The 20,085-nt window shown below is 38.4% G+C and overlaps 1 protein-coding gene across 3 annotated transcripts in view; it reads right to left on the bottom strand.

Moving 5' to 3' along the window:
* Positions 1–20,085, bottom strand: part of Kcnh7 (potassium voltage-gated channel subfamily H member 7) — a 412,186-nt gene that overhangs the window by 141,399 nt on the left and 250,702 nt on the right. The gene's annotated exons all lie outside the window — the stretch shown is intronic.

Genomic DNA, 20,085 nt, shown 5'->3' with positions numbered 1-20,085 from the left:
AGCCTATGGCAGGGAAGAACTGAACTAGGCTGTATGCTTGGAAAAAGAAGGGCAGAGTCAGAGAAAAGCCATGGGACCACCGCCAGATACAGACATGCTAAAACTTTGCCTGTAAGTCACTGCCACGTGGTGATATACAGATTAATAGAAATGGGTTAAATTAATATGTAAGAGTTAGCCAATAAGAAGCTAGAGCTAATGGGTCAAGCAGTGATTTAATTAATACAATTTCTGTGTGATTATTTTGGGGTTGAGCAGCCAGGAACCAACAAGCAGCCTTCTTGCTATACCCTTCAATCCCTTTCTTCTGAGTATTTGCTCTATTCAGTAAAAGTGAGATTAAACTTTAGAACTATGCATTTGTTTCAGCCAAATGTAAATGCAAAAAACTTCAGAAAGCAATCTTGATCTCTCAGATAGTAATGTGTGTGTATTATGATTAGTCTTGCTTTTTTTATATTAGCCCAAGAATTATGTTTCAGTGATAAAATAGAGAGGGGTGTATGAAGGCAAGGTTGATAAGAGATTTTGATGAATTGTGAGAAAAGGATGGCCATCTGGAAAGAAGGGACAAAGGTGCAGGCAGATAGCAGAAGGTTTGAACCAAGAACCCCAACATCTTCAAGAACCACAGATTGTTGACATTCTGAAGAAGCGTTGCAAATTCTGTTGCAAGCAAAACCAAGAGTGAATAAAGCCTTTTCCTTCCTAAAGAGTCCCGTATCATGGCTCATACTATCAGAGTTGAGAACAGAAGCTGCTTCTGATACCGCTGTAGGTGTAGGATGCAGAGCTTTGAGGAGCGCTGCCGGACAGCTATTTGCCATGTGGTAAATTGTTCCAATGGTCTCTAATTTCTACAGAACAGAGTTACAAATACCCATTTAGAGCACTTACTCTTTGTATCTTAGAGATACCAAAGTCTTAGTTACAATTTAGATTTATAAATACTGATATCCTTCCATATTTGAAATGGAATAGACCTTAATAAAATATCAAACGGAAGAGACTCTAATAAAATATCAAATATATATCAGTAGCCCACACTGCACAGATGCTAAAAAACATGCTTTAAGAATGATTTGCTGCATATTCAGTCTTCAGCTGTATCTTCAATTCATCTAATAAGATAGTTAGCTAGAGCTCTTGTCAAGTTTCCATGGTAACAAACAGGCCAACTTTAGTAAACACAAAATAAGCAATTTAAGAGTGCTCCATTAGAACTAAATATAGACGTGCCATGGGCCAGGCATCACAATGCAAACTGGTTAAACAGAATCTGAAGAGACATGAGAAATAGCCATCATGCTCTTTCCTAATGAGTCAAAATACATATTGATTTTACCACTTAAAATGACATTTCCTACACCATTTAGAATATAATTGTGAATTCACAGATTTGTTATTCAGCAGTTTGAAATCTTTCAACATTTGAGATATACTGCTGATTGCGAAGCAGAAACATAAACTAGATCTTTGAGAAATCAATAAATAAAAGACGCAAGGATGAAGATCTAATAGGCTTGTAATAGAACAGAGCTGTTTTGTATTGACTAATAAAAGGAAAACCATGCCCTTCCATACAAATGCTTGAAATTTACCGTTGAGTACTGAAAAGCACATAATCATTGTGTTCCAGGAAAACAGTTCTATGCATGTATATCAGCTCCACATCTCATTGCATATGTATAATTAATATGAGATTTATTGCTTACCACTATTGCTTCCTACATGCTTCCATTAAATAATATATCCTTTCTACAGTCAACTGAAGACTCACACTTACATGCTTTCCAGTTTTAGTTTGGGTAGTTGACATATCCATCAATCTTGTGTAGCCTCTGGAAGGCACACAGTGAAAGGGGAGACACAGAATACCGAGGAGGAGCATATATGGAATGTATTTTAGCTTGCATAATTCTGCAAGCACTGTTGAGTTACTGCTTCTGTAAAGCAACATACCTGTCAGAGTCATCATTCTGTGATTGTTAATATTTTTCCCCCAAATGAAGTGGTAGAAGCAAAAGGAACAGAAATATAATCTGTGAAGCACTACTTTAACAAAGAAGAAAAGACTTATTCAATGATATTTAAATAGCATTAAATCAAGAAAGAACTTAAACCTTGTTAAAGTGCATCGTGTATTCAAATGAAATTAATAGTGTTTGTTAAGAAGCAGACTATTTACAATAACATTATCCATTATTTATACAGTTATGCAATTATGCTGAACTATTACTGGTTAGACTTGGGTTCATTTCCATATTTTTGTGTCCTGAGTGAAAACCTTTCCAAAGTGGAAAAGGCTATTTGTCAGAAACCGTGATTATTTTAATAAATTTTTTCAGAATTTAAAACTTTTAAACTCTTGCTATTAGTCAAGAAAAGCACGGTCCTTTGAATAATACAATTACCTCTTTATTCATAAACCAGTGGCTTATACTCAGCTGTATTATGAAATACAATGAAAGGCCATGATTTTTCTGCACAAACTTCTTTGAAAGCATTTTTTTTTGTCTGTAATGTGTACTCACAGGGCATCTTGTGCATACAACGAACATCAGGGAAGCCCGAGTAACTATACCAACCTGGTGACTACAAAGTCTGGGGTGTGGAGGGTAGGTCAAGGGAGATACAAAACGGCACACCAACCGAGAACGTCTCTCTGTTGGAAAAGTGCTGGGACATTTCATGCACAGGTTGCTTCATTTGATTTAAAACTATCATTCTCATGTGCATGCAAGCAATAGCTTGCTGAGAAGGCTAGGATGGGAGCAAAGAAAGCACCATGGAAAACACTGTCAGAAAACTGGCGTGAGTATAATAATAGTTTATACCAGGGTCGTGTGGGTGAAAGTGCTTAGGTGGACTTCAACATGTGTTGAGCTAGAGGAATGACTTACTATTTCTTAAACTGAAACAGAGTAAGGCAAGAAGTGGTCTTGAAGATAGGTGTTTGATTATGGTACCTCTGAAATTGCTTGGATATCTAAGTGGAGAAGATAAACACAAGGCACAGCAGTAAAGTTGAGTTTAGGTATTAGTCTAAGCCAGAGTTATGAATTTGGAAGTCATTGGGGTAGATAGGTGTAGAGAAAGTTTGTAGCCTTATTCCAGAGGCACTTCAGAGTCAGAGGATAGATGACCAAGACCCCATAATGATCATGAAGGAACACACAGTGAAGTGGGAGTGGAATCAAGACTGTGGGACATCAGGGCTTCAGAGCCAAAATTATTCCCTCTTGCTAATAGGCATCATGAGACATTAGCGAACATGCAATTCTTTAAGAAATATTTCATAGAACCGTGGCCATGAAGCTGTTTGGATGCATTTAAGAATGAATAAACTACATGAATTACATCTGACAACAGAAGATTCTTTCGAACTGTTCTACTAATAGATGAACTCCACATAGTTCTAGCTAGAAAAGACATTAAAGCTATATTTTCTTGCTAGAAAAATGCTTGTATATTTCTACACTTCTACAAATTACATTGAACTGTTTTAAAATAATTCTGTCTAAATTTGTTCACATTAGGCTATTTAATTACTTAAACTCAAGAAAGGTCTAATTCTATTTTGAGACATTTTTCTTATTTTTGCTTTGTTCAGTGTTTACTGATTTCCTTGCACATGGTACCTATACATTGTTGAAGAGTGCTAGTTTTGCAGCTGGAATGTGTGTCTCTGAGACTCAGTTCCACGCTTTTATTTTCTGAGCAACCTGCCAGCTCTACTAAATGGCTCAGCTCAGTTCATACTTTACTTATCTGTATCCTGTAAATAATTATTTTTTGTCTATCCTTGTTCTTGAAATAAAATGAATGAATACCTGTGCAGCAAGGGATTAGGATAGAATCCTTATACCATGCTAACATGATGTTCTAATAGGTCAAATCTATTCTCATTTGAATTCTATTGCTGTGATAAACAGCATGACCAAAAACAACTTGGGAAGAGGAAGAAGAGATTTTAGTTTAGCTCACACTTGTATGTCACAGTCCATCACAGAGGGGAGCCACGGAATAATTCAAGCTGGAACATGAGGCAGGGACTGAATAAAAAGGAGTCCCTAGCAGAATGCTCTTTACTGGCTTGCTTCCAATCTCATTTTCAGCTACCTCCTTACACCACACAGCACATGCTGTTTAGTGATCACACCCTGCCTAGAGAGGACTGGGCCCTTCTCTCTTAATTAGCAACAAAGATAACATCTTGCAGTCATACCTATAGGCATAATGGAAAGGGCAAAGTTTTTAAACTGAGTTTTTTCTTCCCAGGGTTCTCAGTTTGTAGCTAGTTGGAAAAACCTAGTCAGTACATCAAGAACCATGATGAGACTAAGCTCCAATTCTTTACCAATTTACAAAGCCATCCAACTGTTATTCCAAGGACATAAAGCACCTGGAGATGGGGAAGAGAATGACAGAAAGGACTCAGGAAGAGGTTTAATTGGGAAAGCTGACAGTGAGTATCCCATCTCAGGAACTTTACATCTAGGTCCTCTATAAAATATAAATTGTGGGTTGAGGACCCTTGAAATGTACTCCTTAATGAAAGGCAATTCTTAAATTGAAACAGAGGCCAGTGTTTGAAAGATAACGAAATGCACAGTAGCCAGGTTGTGGGCATGGGGCCCCAATTCTGCAGTGATAGAGGGCAAAGAATTTACAACGTCTCTTCTTCCACAGAGCCAGTCAAGCCATGGCCGAGTAACGGACAGGACAGTGGTGTGGGTGATGTCCACTCACCTGAACCTATGCATTGGACTAAGAACTTCATGGAGCTAGGGCTGAGTGGACTCCAGAGGAAGAGGTAGGAGGCAAGTCCTTTGACAATAAGGACCATCTGAATTGGGAGAAAAACATGCAGGAAAAGGCAGCTAAATGTAGTTAAGGTCAACATAGCCTCTGAACAGCACATCCTTCTGTCTGGGAAAGGCCATGTCAACTCTGAACATCTGCTAATCCCACAGAAGGCCAACAAGCCAGCCAAGTGACAACTGCTGTCCTATTCAACCTTTCCTCCCCCTCACTTTATACTCCAAGGGGAGCAAATAGAAACCAGCTTACTGGGAGCTACTCAAGGCACACTGCTGACTGTTTAATGCAGGTCAGACATTGGAACTTTAGATCTGTTTGTACAATAAAAAGTCAACAGAAGTCCAACGGCCGAAAGTGATTCATAAAACATGTCTGTCAAACCCCCACCCAAATAGCACTTGATTATCCCCTGAGAGTAAAGTTCATGGGATGATGACAGACAAAATAAACAACATTTTCATCACATTGCAAACTCCACAGTATACAACTGTTTCTGGGCACCCAGAGAACACTTAGAAGCAAAATTCAATAATGTGAGCTATTATCTTTGCCTATTGTTGCCAGATCTTCAGAGGGCAAATGTGATAGCTATTCTTAGCTGTCAACTTGACTGCTTCTGGAATTAACTGAAACCCAAGTGTTTGGGTCCAATTGTGAGAGAATTTTATTAAGTGATTTGAAGCGGAAAGATTCACCTTTAATCTAGGCCACCCCTTCTCATGTCAACCTATCTAATGGGCATCAAAGTGGGAAGCTCTTGTTCTTTGCTGGCTTGCCTTAGCAAGTCCATTCCTTCACTAGCCTTTTTCTTTGGGATTCCAGCATATACTGAAGACTAGCTGAGACAACCAGCTTCGTGGACTGAACAACTACTGGATTACTGAATTCTTGGACTTCTCACTAGTAGACAGTCATTGCTAGACTATCTGCACCACATATAATCACTCTAAAAAAATCTAATAATACATATAGGTATTGCTAGAGATACATAGTTTTGCTCCTCTTGAGAACCCTGACTATTACCTCAAGGTAACTGCTCAGACTCTGTATGCATTTTTCTCTAACCTTCTACCATTCTTAGAGGTGGAATCACAATGTTGATCTTTGGGACACGAAATAGAGAATATTCTTTTCTGAACTAATCAATTTAGCAAATACTTGGGATCTCTTATTCCTTTCTCTCTAGTAGACTTGAAGGCCTTTGAAGATTAAAAAATGTCATTAAAGGCTGGCTCTAGAATAAAAATAAAACACAGCAATCTCTAGGGAAGGAAAAGGCCTCATCTAAAAGGCAGGGCTGTTAATTTTGAATAAAAAGACATGTTAGAAAATCAAAGGGGAATGCTCTTCCCACAGGGGAAGAAAGTATCTGGTCACTAATGACTGATGGTAGAATTAAGTAGAAAAACGTGAAAACAAATGGAATTGGTGCTTGACTTTCTGTATGAAACACTCATTTTCCTTCTTTCACTGAGAGTGTTTCACTGCTCTCTCTTGGTATGTCCACTCAAAGGTGAAAGAGTACAAGCGTTTACATTTCAAAAAGGAGACTTGTGAAAATCACTAATTTCTTATTGAACTGAGAATGACTTAATTGATTACCGCCATCGGGGGAATTTTTAAAACTCTTGAAAGTTAAAACAATCTCATCGACAGCTCTCATGTAGTCTCCATGAGAAGAAAAGTTTGGTTTTGTCGTCAGGACATTTCAGACACCCCCAAATCCATTTTGAACTCTCTCCAAATATCAATGTCCCCACTGTACAAGTTGTGACCCAAAGGAAAGGGTCATGTGTTGAAGTACTGGAACAGAACTAGACAAAATTAATAATTGGAGAGTTTATGTGATGTCATTTGGCCTTCCATATATCAATATTTTGTTCATCCCTATTTATGGTCCATTTCAGAATTCAACACAACATCTGAAGAAGAAAAGAGCAATGCAGTGTCCCGCTCCCGAAACACCTCAGCACACCATGGGAGTGCCATAAATATTTGTTGAGTTGATAGTTGCTCCTCCTCCTTCTTCCTGATGGTGAGATAGTCCACACAAAGTTGTCCACAGAAGGGGACTCATGAGTGGGACAGTGGAGCATTTGTGCCCAAGTGAGCAGTAACCTGTAGCTTTAAGACAGGATCTGGAGTCAACAGACATAACTGCTTCTGAACCTGCTATATTACTGAGCTTTTCTTCTGCCTTCTTTCTCTGTGGGGTGAGAAGCATGCCGTATCAGCGCAAAGAAAATGGCCAGTGAGGACCATGGGTAGGAGAAAGTTAAAGCTTTTTACTCAGTGGGAAAGACCTAGCTGAAGAAAGCACATTTTAGTAAAGGAGCAAGGAAATAAGTGACCATTAAGGAGAAAGGTCAGGGAAAGGTCAACAACACATATAGAGGCCCCACTGTAGACAGAACTGTGTCCTTCAGAATCTATGTGCTGTACCGAGGCCATGGTGTAACTATTTGGAGCTAGTTCTTTCAAGGAGTAAAATACGGTTATAAGTGGAATTCTAGTTCAGTGAACTTCCTAATAAATGCAGAGAGAGTCAAGGGTGCCCCTGGCATAGAAGAATATTTAAGTACATAATAAAGGGTAACCATTTGCAACCCTAAAAACCTGCCAGCTTTGTGAACAGTAAGGAGGAAGATTCTATTATGTAAGTACAGATCTGTGCTATTTTGTTTTAGCAGCATGTATAGAATAACCTCAACCTGGGGAAGGCAGGGAGATGACAGTGTGGCTGAAACAGATGAAGATGGGGTACATTGTAATGACTTGGGCTGACAGTGTGAACCCACTGTGCGAATTGAGAGGGAAAATGATGACTCTGGAATATTAGTGCAATAAAGGCATGGCCGTGAGAAGTTTTTGACATTTTACTACAAGTGCATAGCGTATTTTAATCACAGTCACCTCCTCTTTCTATTTTTATATCTTCTTTCTATTTTTCTTTTGGGGACCCTGTACTTTTAATTAAGAATGCTTATAGAATCAGAAAGGAGTAAAGGGTTACTGTGCTTATTAAGTCTACACTGACAAACGCTAGAATAATGTTATTACCTGGAAAAGATGAAGGAAATCCTGTCTTGGTGTTTTAGAAATTTAGTCTGTTGGTGTTAAGGAAGTGACAAGTTGTTCTGAGGAGGGGAGCATCTCATGAAGAAATTCTTCACTGTACAGAGAACTTCAACATGGGCTGCTGTAGCTATTAGTGAGGCCACAGAGAAAACATAAGTTCAAAGATGTAGGAGCTATATATTTGATTAAAGAGACAGAGGTACATTTAGAAAGGCCATTAAATAACTCTTACCCAACATCACAGCAACAAAAATAAATGAAGCAGTCAGTTCAAGTGAGCACATACAGTATGTTTGCCCTGATGGATTGAGTCTGACTTGACTGCTGTGGGAGGTATGGAGCTATCAGTAGACCGGTGGTCATTTTTCTTATTTTCCCAATCACCTTGCTAACTCTAAAAGAGCATGCTGAAAACAAACAGGAGGGACTCACATGAGTTAATAAAAATATGCCTTTTGTACGTGCATTTTAAATAAAATTGCACCCAAGAAGTCAGTGTGTCTAGTGATACCTTTGCTTTAAGAAAAACTCTTTGACATAATAAATATATTCGTTCCCCAACATAATTAAATGGATGCAATCATGAGCAAATATAGATGGTCTCTGTCCTTACTGGAGTAACAAGGAACTACAATTGTCTTTTCAGACCTTTCTAGATAAATATTACCTATTCATTGCCTGCCAGCTTTAAAAAATTATGGAAAATTTGTCTATGTTATATAAGCTTGCTTATATATAAGCTTATATTGTTGCTTATATAACATTCATGTTCTGCTATGTGATGTGTTTCATATATCAGAAAAATAATTTGTGTTTAATTATGTCTTCTTTAAGTAATTTTAAATACTCAAAATGACAAGGTTGTCTGGTTTTTGACATTGTAGCTCTGCTTACATGTAGACCTATCACTTATCTCACTATTGTCATTTGACAAAAGGACCTTACACAGGTCTATTAATAAATGCCTCCAAGAATTGCACTGCCCATCTGTAAAGAGGGCAATGAAAGAGACAGTGGAATATGCACAATGTTATTGGTAAGACAAAATGAGATCACACATTCAAAGCACTCAGCAAGGGGTTGGCATATAAGAAGCGAAATGTAAAGGAATGCTTTTGCTATTAACTGACATGGAGAAGTAATTTTCTCAGTTGAAAACAGTAAAGAAGCATCTTCCAAAGGTTCACTGGTGCATTGGAGACATTTATTTCCTATGGGATTTCAGATATGAACTCATCAACTCAATCCCCTAGCTTTGCTGAGCAGGTGCATTAGAGAGCTATTAGATGAGGTGCCAACTTCCCAGAAGTCAGAAGATGGACCTTCCATCAGCTAATGTCCAAGGCAGGACCCTTTCACTTTGTAGTGATGAGAGCCTGCCTTAGTTCTTAGATTCTTTCTGTCTTTGTAAATTGTCCCCAAATGCACACAATATATTAGGTCACTACAAGAACATACTTTTAACATTTTGATATGCAATAGCAACGTGTGAATTATTTTGAATTTTTAGAAACACTTTGGTTAACACTTGAAAGCACATTTTAGGTAGGATGCTCATGTTAACCTCTAGTATTTATTGTGTTCCAGACACTGTACTGATGGATTTGAAAGCATTCATATCATTACAGCCTCAGGAAAACATGATAACAGACAACATGATAACAGATGTCATTTGCCATCATCCAAAATATGAAGGCAGCTATAAATATCATGAATATCATTTTCTTCTCTTGCGATGTTGGGACACTTTGTCCCTTATGACAACTTGGGCAAAATGCTGTTCTCCTGAGTTCTTTGTTATGGTAAGACTCTGAATTTCAGGATTTTCAAATCAGGTGTACAAAAAAAAAAAAAGATTCTTATCTTTTGTAGCACTTTGCTGAAAATTAAACCCTCTCACTTCTTTTCTCAGGCTTTCATGTTTCTACAATGTCCTTGGCTTAGATAGATTAGGTTCCAAGCCTTTTTTTCTTGGAAGACAAATGGTTCTGCTTTGGGGCCTTTTAGAAATAAGCATGTTCTTGTCTGATGACTTAGTTTTCCATTTGCTACCACCACAGAGAAGTCTTTCAAGTAAGCAGTAGAATCAAATCATAGGTTTGAATTCTGACATGACTGGGAATTGGGTAGTGATATCTGTATAATTGAAACTTTCTGTTTTGGAATAGAATTTATGAAACCTGGAAGGAAAAGGAAGGCTTGTAAACCACAGGAAATAAAACCCAGAGGTTAAGGAAGTTCCTAAAAATTACAAGATTCATAAGATTCTTCCCCAAGGATATTCTAGTAGTAAGTACTGGGAGAGTGGCTGCCTGTAAGCTCCTGTGGGGAGCTTCAGAGAGGCAGCATTCATGAGTTTTCGCTCATGCTGAGGAGGCCTTTTTCAATGATGTGCAGTCCTTGAGTCTTCCTCACTTCTATGCTTTGATGGAACTACAGGAAACTCACTGGCTCATTAAGCTAGACTCAGGTGGAATCTTTTCTCTGGTCTGACATTGGTATCCTATCTGAGGCGAATAGATGTTTGTTCACCTTTCTTCAGGAAGAGCCAAACTCTACCTGGTTCACTCTCTCTCCTTCATTTGTGTCTTCCAAAGATGTGGAGATGATTCTAGGAAGAGATTTCTGTAACCGGTGTATAGCAAACATCCTTCTATAGTAGATGCTTGAAATCCATTATTTATATTAGAGATTTAGAAGTTTACAGGTTTAGATACATTCTAAACGAGGAAATCTTCCTTTCCTCCTCTCCTCTCCTCTCCTCTCCCTCTCCCTCTCCCTCTCCCTCTCCCTCTCCCTCTCCCTCTCCCTCTCCCTCTCCCTCTCCCTCTCCCTCTCCCTCTCCCTCTCTCTCTCTCTCTCTCTCTCTCTCTCTCTCTCCCTCTCTCTCTCCTTTTATGAAATGTTGTTGTGGCTCTATTTCTGTGTCTCACAAATACTGGGCCAGGGCTCTATGCTTGAACTACATCCTTAGCCCTCAAATACTATTCTTGATAAATTTGTGGTTAAAGTCTAGCTTTCCTCAATGTCATTGGAAAACATTAAATTGTCTAATGCCCTCTTTCTCACATACAGCCTTTGACAGGGAGGCAAGTAAATATCACAGATCAATAAGGTGCTCTTGGAAGAGACCAAGCTATTGAGAGAAAAATACTGGGTCAGGAGAGGACGGATGATGCCAAATGCTCTGCACCTGTTTGATATATTTTGCTTGGTAATGATTCTTGTCCAAGCTCTCAAAAATCCGCTTAAATCATATTGTCACATTAGATTACACCATATTAGATGTATATAGCACCAGAGAATTTCTCATTAGCTTGTTTTAAGTTTATAGTATAGTCTTTTTGAGTCCTTCGCCCAATTTATATCTCATCACAGGGATCAAGTTTTATCCTATGAAAGCGTTAATTCAAGAATCCATTAGAAATTGCATGAACTAGCCATAAGCTATGTAAAGAAATGTTTTTCATTTGCTCCTGTTTTTCAGGGCTGAGTATATGGGAATTTATAATTGTTTATTGAATCACTCCTAGACGCTGATACATTTTATACCAAGATTTAAGTTCAGGTGATAGGCCCTCTTTAATAATCAACTTGCAAATCTGGTTATTGAAAAATCTCAATTTATATCATTAGCGATCAGTCAATGATAAATGATTTGATGGTTGAAATAGAAAGAAAACATCTTATTTTCTACCATCGACACAGTTAAGATTATCTTTTAAGATGAACTATTCTTATTACCACTTACTTTGTCTCCATTTCATCTGGACATTTTATACATTGACGGTAGAGTATATAATACAAGTGTGGGAACAAGCTGGGTCTGATGCTCAATGCTATTTTCATTCTTCTGTGAAGCCAAGCCTATATTTATGACGAGACAATTTAGGGCATGTTTGTGATGACTTCTTAAATGTTATGTGCTTCTATTTTTCTACTTAAATAAATATTTATTTAATTAAAACTACTTTAGACAAAGAACATTCCTCTGGCCATCCCACCAAACTGTCATTTGTTAAGACAGGTTGCTTTAAATCTGAACTGACTAAGAATATAAGCAAAGGTACACATCACATTAATGTGCACAGGTTATCATGGCCAGAATATAAGGAAGATCCAGGGACCATGAAGCCACTCTACATATGTGATTGCCAACTGATCTTATGTGGTGAGCTCTGTCCATTGAGTTTTTGTGATTATTGAAAGACTATTCTGCTTTGCGTTTGTGTTTTGTTCTCTTGTGCTTGCAACATTAGAGCAGAGACCAAAATAACAAAATAATGCTAGCATCTCTTAGAGTATATAAATATGCAGTTAATGTTGCCAAATTTAGCAAGTACCTACGCATTAGTTGCCTACAGTTTATTAGCTACTGCTTTACAAATTGGAAGAGCTACAAACATGATCAAAAACATGGGTTTAGGACTGAGGATATGGTTAGAAATAATGCATTTGCCTAAAAACAGGGGTTGCTTTTTTTTTAAAGCCTCACTTCTCAGAAGTAAGTATCTGAGACAGGCATGTAATTCCTCTTAGAGATAAGGGAAGCTCACACAGAAAACATCATTCAGACTGCATCCTCAATTATGACCACAGGGAGAAATTGGAGGGGAGGTGTTTCTGGCCGAGGAAAAGCATAAGCAGTGAAAAATTATGGTGACCCAGGACAAAGTGCAAGGTTTGAGTTAATGAAGGTAGAGATTTCCAAGTCCTAATTCCTCTCCTTTATCTTTCACACATCTCTCATCTGTAGTGGCTCAGCATAGGCAGAATTCCTTTCTCCTGCTTCCTGGGAGTAAAAAGGCACTTTCTAACTGGAGAGTATCCCATTTTAATTTTATCCATTTGGTTCTAGAGAGGCAATGATTCCAGACAGCTAATTGAATTGACCCATGACAGGTATTTCTCCGTTTGATCATGGCTGCTTTTGTCAAGTATTTGCTTCCAACTATTTATTTATTTATTTATTTATTTATTTATTTATTTATTTTAACATGGCACATGGAATCCTCATAAGAATATTCACCAATTCTGTGAAACAAATCCCATAGCTTCAAGAAACTTCAGGCATGAGAAGAATAAGGAACTCCCCTGAAGCACATAGTTCTGTGGGTGAGTCCAGATTTTATGAGCAAGGCTTGACTCAAGCTGAGGTATTTCACAGCACAAAGAGGCTCCTTCCCACCTCCTCATGGGTGCTGTGTGTGGCCTAATTCTCACAGGGCTCCATATTTCCCTGCAGCTCTGTTCTAGCACACAGCCTTGGGATTCTCTTCTTTATCCCTTACTGCAAAGGGGTATATTGAAAAATAGCAAACATATCACGGAAAACCTCTGGCCTCAGCTGAGAGTCCCCAGCAAGGGGATAAACACATGTGAGAGAATTGTGGTGAAATCCCTATTAGGGGTATTCTGCATGACTAACCTTGTTGAGAAGCACCCTGTCCCCCTCAGGCTTTGACACCAGGCCTTGGGCATGTGAGTGCTACAGATGTTCCCTGTTCTCTAGGGATGTATGAAGCATGTGCCTTCAGCAGATGCCTGATGGCAGCGGTTATGTTACACTGCTTCATCTTGCCCTGGATGTGTGTTTCCAAGGCAGCAAAGGCAGGGGACCACATTTAGTGCTGTTTTGTGTCTAGTTTGTATCTGTATTTATTGTGAAGCCTATCATCTTTGTAGATTAACAGGAGACTGACCGCTGTGGTCCAGCTGTTCACCGAGACTATGGAGAAGATGCAGGATGACATGATGTGATGCACATCTGAGTGGCAGTTGTATCCCCTACATCCCTAGAGGCGGTAGTGTAGATGACAAGCTAAAGCTCCCCAAGGGTTAACTTCTGGATCTCTCACTTATCAGGGTTTAATCTTGGGGTAAATTACTTAGGGGATCTAGACGTTTATCCTCATTTATAAATGGAAACAGGAATAGAACCTAATTCATGGGGTGATGCTGTGATAACTAAATTGTCCAACATCACTAGAAAGATTATAGTATCACCTTGTACAGTGAAAATGTATGTTCAAACCAAAAGAGAAAAATCAGAGAAAAATTGTGTGTTCTGTTGCTAGCAAGGCGAGTTAGAGAGAAAACACTTGTGTTTCCTAGGCTGCCACCGTACAGCTTCACTGTTGACTTTCTAGACCTTGCCTGTCGTTCTCTACTTCTCCAGAGTCTTTGCCTCTACAAATCCATCGGTGTGTGCACTCATCAAATACTGCTTAAAACTTGCTGAACTCAGAAGGCACAAAAGGATTGTGTTCAGATAAGAGGGTACTTCTCAGCTCTGGGTAGATTCTTTCTTTCTTTCTTTCCTTCTTTCTTTCTTTCTTTCTTTCTTTCTTTCTTTCTTTCTTTCTTTCTTTCTTTCTTTCTTTCCTTCCTTCCTTCCTTCCTTCCTTCCTTCCTTCCTTCCTCCCTCCCTCCCTCCCTCCCTCCCTCCCTCCCTCCCTCCCCTCCTTTTTTTTGAATCAGTAATTTCTGTGTCTCTCTACCGCTTACTCATAACAAGAAATATAATCCTTAGACTGAACTGCATCATGTAAAATTCAAGCATTTTGCTGTTTTAAACAAAACTGTCTATCTGGGCACGAATGGCCTTTTTCATCTGATGTTTCTGATGCTGATTAGTGAGTGCATCAATGTGTGATTTCTGTACATAATCTAACTCATTTAGTAGGAACTTTCTGGAAATAAAATGTGTCTCTAATGGTGGGGATTTCAGACACTTAGGTAAACTACTTTAAGAGTTTTTTTTTTATTTTAATGGAGACTTTTATTACATCTCAAATAATACAGAACTGAAAAATATAAGAATGAGCAGGCGAGATTGTAATAGGTATGAAAGCATAGCAAGGCTGACCTATAATATATTACGTTTGAGAAGAGAGATTAGAGATTTAAGATGAGAGGGATTAATTTCCTCCATTCCTTTCTCTCTGTAAACTCTTAGGAACAAAGAACAGATATAATATTATAGTATCAGTGCTTATAAAAACAAAGGAAGTTGATAGAATTTGGTCATTTAACACTAGAAAGACATGGTTGTGTCTTGCTTCAAAATGTTAGATGGTAGAACCTTTTTTCTTTTTTTTTTTTTTTTTTCTTTCAAGACGGGAATTCTCTGTGGAGCTCTGGCTGTACTGGAACTCACTCTGTAGACCAGGCCAACCTGGAACTCAGTGATCTGCCTGCCCCTGCCTCCTGAATGCTGTGATTAAAAGCATGCACCACCATGCCCAGCTTGACAAGAAATTCTTTTGACTAAGTTTTTTTTATTGTCTTTGATAATTTAATGTAATTAATCATATTTATATTCAAAGTTTGACTGAATTTAATTTCATTAATATTCTCTCTTCTTCAATTTCTCTTGCTGGCAGAACCTTGGTACATAGCTCAGGTTGGCCTTGAATTTGATAAACTTTCTGCTTTAGCAGTCTGAGGGCTCAGATTATAGGTGTGTGCCATCACACTGTGTTCATTGCTATTTTTTTTTTTAACTTTTAAATTCTCATTCCTCTTGAAACTGTGGTTAAGATGGTATGATGTTTCATCCTGTGACTTTTGTGCGAGGCTCCCGAGGAAGACAAAACCAAATTGTATCTTAATGCAAGAATATTCCCAAACGAATTTTAGAAGTCAAGATGGTATGGAACACTCGGCAGACTATGAGGATTCTGAGTGTTTCTTCAGAGTCCGGCTTCGGGAAAATTAGTCGATTGGTGTCCTAAGCTATTCTTAAGCCATGATTTTGAAGAAGGAACTGAGTTATAATGCTGATGTCATCTTGCAGGACTTCGTCCATTTGTCCTTCCAGACTGTCTTCCATCCTTCTCCTCCTGCTGATCAAGGGCACAGCATGCTTCTGAGGTTAACCTCCCATGCCCCACCGCTTTCCCCTTGGTTTGTAGGCAGTGGTGGTTGTTAGAAAGAAACAGGAGGGAGGGAGGGAGGGAGGAGGAAAATGGTTAGGTTGTTTATTTCCAAGATTTCAGCCCTTGGTGTTACCATGGGCTAGCTCTATCTTGCACAAAAACTCACTTTACAGTGCTCAGCATATAGCTGTGTCTCATCCTACTAACAACCATTCCCACTGTTAGTCTTTTCTAGAGTTCTCCTTGAGTTATCTTTTGCTTCCCTAAACTTATCCATATGTTTATAAATTAATTTTTCATGCAAGCTCTAACGTCCCAATTTTATCTTGATTCATACAAGATGAAAACAATACCAGACAAATAAAATAAATGGAATCTTGGTAAGCAAGTACAGTGTATTTAAAAAGTAAATATAGAGAGACATACTCTGGTAGTGAGACTCAGTGAGATGGGTATGTTATTAAAGGCAAAAGCACTAGCAAGCAAAGTTAGACTAGGTGGTAATGACGCATCCCCACCTCCATCCATTAAGAATTTGTGGAAACCTGAATTACAGAAATGTCAGTATCAGAATTTTAGATTTGATAAATGATCTTCTAAGATTAAGCCTCCTTTAGAACTTCAAGAGGAAGTTTTAGTTCAGTGCAGTGTTCAGAAGAACAGCAAATTACCAGGCAGCAATTTTCCAGGAGCATATTCGACATCCTAATGAAAGCGAGGGGAACTCAGAAGGTACCCATCAGAATGCGAGCACTCAGTGACAAAAGCAGAAGAAAAGCAACTTCAGCACTGACAAGACTTAAATTATTCAGAAACTGCCCATTACCAACCCTGGTGGGAAATCCTGCACTATTTTAAAAGCATCACACTGGATTTCTAAGAAAAGAAGTTGACCATAAATCTTGCATGATAGAGTGGAGATGCTAATACAAGTGAATGAAGGAAAAACAAAACAAAACAAAACAAAAATAATATAACAAAACCAAAAAAAATTAAAGCATTTCCAAAAGCAAAGAAATAGTAAAGCCTGGTAAAGAAATGAATAAGTATTCAAAGTCAGTGTGAAGTAAAAAGCCAAAACTAATTTGAAGCTACAGGAAATAGTTTCTAAATCATTAATTAAAATGATATGTTTTTGGAATCATTAAAAGAAAAACAGGCAGTGAACAATGTTGGGTCAACGAAGGTGTGCTCGGTATCAAGTGAAAGCCAGCTACAAACATTGTATTAGACATGGAAGAGCCTAAAAACCATAAAATGGGAAAGTAGATCACATTAATTGCTTGCACAAAACAGTAAAAATAAATCTCTCCCCATAATCAATTTTTAAAGTGCACCAAGTTTGGTGTTAGTGCCCTAAGTCTGCAATTTATTATTCTACTGATCAATGTGCTGGTCCATGTGATTTCTATAATAAGCACTTAAGAGAACAACAGCTCAGACCAGCAGTTCTTAGCCAAGCAAATGACTGGCAACAGAAATAAATTCTGAGGCTGCTAAAGAACGATTTGTTGGTGAAAAGGTGATATATACATATTGTTTTCTGTAAGGTAAAATCTGGTCTTTTTTGTGTATTGGAGGTGTTTACAATTAAATAAAATCCAGTTAGATTTCTTTAAAAAGCCAGTACCCAGGACTTTGACACAACTGTTATTAAACCATTCTGGGCCTCTTGGTTTTCCAAGGGAAGGAATTACTGCTGCCATTTCCTGGAGGAAGCTAGTAGAAGGGGCTCCCTATCCACTCTCTTAATCTGCTGTAGTCTGCTATCAGTTTGGAAGTAGAAACTGGACACTTGCCACATCTGCCTCATTCTTAGTACCCAGATTATTGCCCTAATTTACTTAGATTTTTTTCTTAAATTGCAAATACTTCTTAGGGGTTTTAGAGGGCTTTAAAGATTCCATCACATTTCAATGAACATAGTGTTTTGAAAGATAAAGGACTTCAATTAAAATAATGGAAAATAATTGGTATAAACAAGTTTTTCTATCATTAGAAATTCACAATATTTTCCATGTAGAATTCTATAGTGCCTTTCATATCTTAAGTTCTTGGTATTCCACCCAGCATAATGTCAGACTTGTGAATATGGTACAATTAAGATTCCTATAATTATTCCCTTTATATGGTGGAGTTAACTTTAAGCAAAAGATTATCAGCTGGGTGTGGTGGTTCTCACCTATAATGTAAATATTTCCAATGCTGAAGTAGAAAGATATGGGGCTTAAGGCCATTGTGGATTCTGTAGAGTAATCCTTTCTGAAAACAAACAATAGGCAAACAGACAATAGCAATGCCAATGAAAGAACACTAGAGGGCCATTATTTAAAAGTTTTTAACCTAATTGAAACTTTTCAAAGCTGAGATTTCTCAGTGGCTGGTTAAAGGATAGGAAATAAAATGTTTGCTTGCTAGTTTGGGAGAAATCAGACATCTATGTGAAAACTCATGAATAAAAAGGGATGATATGGTACTTGTGAACAGTGAGAGAGACCCCGGAGATTCCAATCTGCAATCACAGGAGGTGATGTCTACAGTCAACCAGTACAGTTTTAAGAAAGTGCATGCGAGCCCAGATGAGAATTGTACATGGGTTTTTACCTTGTAGAACTCCAAACAGGGAACCAAGCACACTATCTCTAAACTTCAGACCACCAAATCTCTGAGCTAGTAAGTAGGCAATTTCAAAGCTGTTCTTGCACTGAATGCCACCACACGGCAATAAAAATTAATACTCATTAAAACTCTCCCAGAAATTACCTTTTCTGACATTCTACAAAGTTCAAGTGAGGTGATGGGGAGATAAATCAGGACCTAAAGCACTTGCACGAAAATGAGAAGACTAGTTCATAACCCCAGAGACCATGTAAAGATTAGGTAGGCATGTTTGCCCACCTGTAATTCCAGTCTTGGTAAGCAAAGACAGGAATATCCAGAGCGAGTTGGCTGGTGAGGCTCTAGTTTTGACTGAGAGACCTTGACTTCAATAAGATGGTGGAACAATCCAGCAAGATTCCTAACATTAACCTTGGACTTCCATGTGCAAGTCTCTCTTTCTCTCTCTCTTGCGTGCATGCATTCATGCAAGAGTGCACACATACACACACACACACTCAAGTAAACATGGATACACACCTACACATAAAAAAAGAAAAGAAAAAATGCTTTAAAGTTCAGACTCCTGAAAAGTAAGATTATATTTTGCTTGCACATAAAATTTGATCTCTGGGGAATACACTACGGGGAGATTGAGTTACAATGATTGATAGAAGCAGCTTCAGTGTGGGCAGAAGACACTTCAGGAAACATTAATTCAGGTGATATTTGCAAAATGATGGATGAGACTTATTCAGAGTTATGATTCATTAAAAAGCTACATGGGACATTTTCATTGTTTCCTTTAGACACTGACTTAGCAGAGTATTGTTCAGAAGACCAAAAGGAAGCAGATATTCTGAGCGCCTCTGGGAAGATGTTGGAAACCAACTACAAGCAAAAGATCTTTGGGGAAAAAGATTATTTCACCCAATAACATGACGAGCTCTAACTACTATCAAGAAATACTTGAGTAAGAGACAAGGTCACCAAGTGAGAAACTAACACGAATATCAGGATATTATTTTTTAAAGCGCATTTTCACATTCATCCTACATATGAGAAAGTGAATAGAGGTTATAAAAATTAAAATTGAATTCCCGATAGAACATCCCCATTGTCTCAGTGTGTGGGTGCACCCCTCACAATCCTGAGTTCCCTGCTGGTGTTCTCTCTCCTTCTGCTCCTGATTTGGACCTTGAGATTTCAGTTCGGTGCTCCAATGTGGGTCTCTGTCTCCTTTCATCGCCTGATGAAGGTTAATATTCAGGAGGATGCTTATATGTTTTTCTTTAGGTTCACCTTCTTATTTAGCTTCTCTAGGATCACGAATTATAGGCTCAATGTCCTTTATTTATGGCTAGAAACCAAATATGAGTGAGTATATCCCATGTTCCTCTTTTTGGGTCTGGCTTACCTCACCCAGGATAGTGTTTTCTATTTCCATCCATTTGCATGCAAAATTCAAGAAGTCATTGTTTTTTACTGCTGAGTAGTACTCCGGGTCTGAAAAAGCATGGGATAAAACCTGACTCGCTGAACATAGCGGACAATGAGGACTACTGAGAACTCAAGAACAATGGCAATGGGTTTTTGATCCCACTGCACGTACTGGCTTTGTCGGAGCCTAGGCAGTTTGGATGCTCACCTTACTAGACCTGGATGGAGGTGGGTGGTCCTTGGACTTCCCACAGGACAGGGAACC

This window comes from Chionomys nivalis, chromosome 22 (genome assembly GCF_950005125.1).
Source record: "Chionomys nivalis chromosome 22, mChiNiv1.1, whole genome shotgun sequence".
NCBI classification, from domain to species: Eukaryota; Metazoa; Chordata; class Mammalia; order Rodentia; family Cricetidae; genus Chionomys; species Chionomys nivalis.
This window is presented reverse-complemented; position numbering and strand designations above follow the sequence as displayed.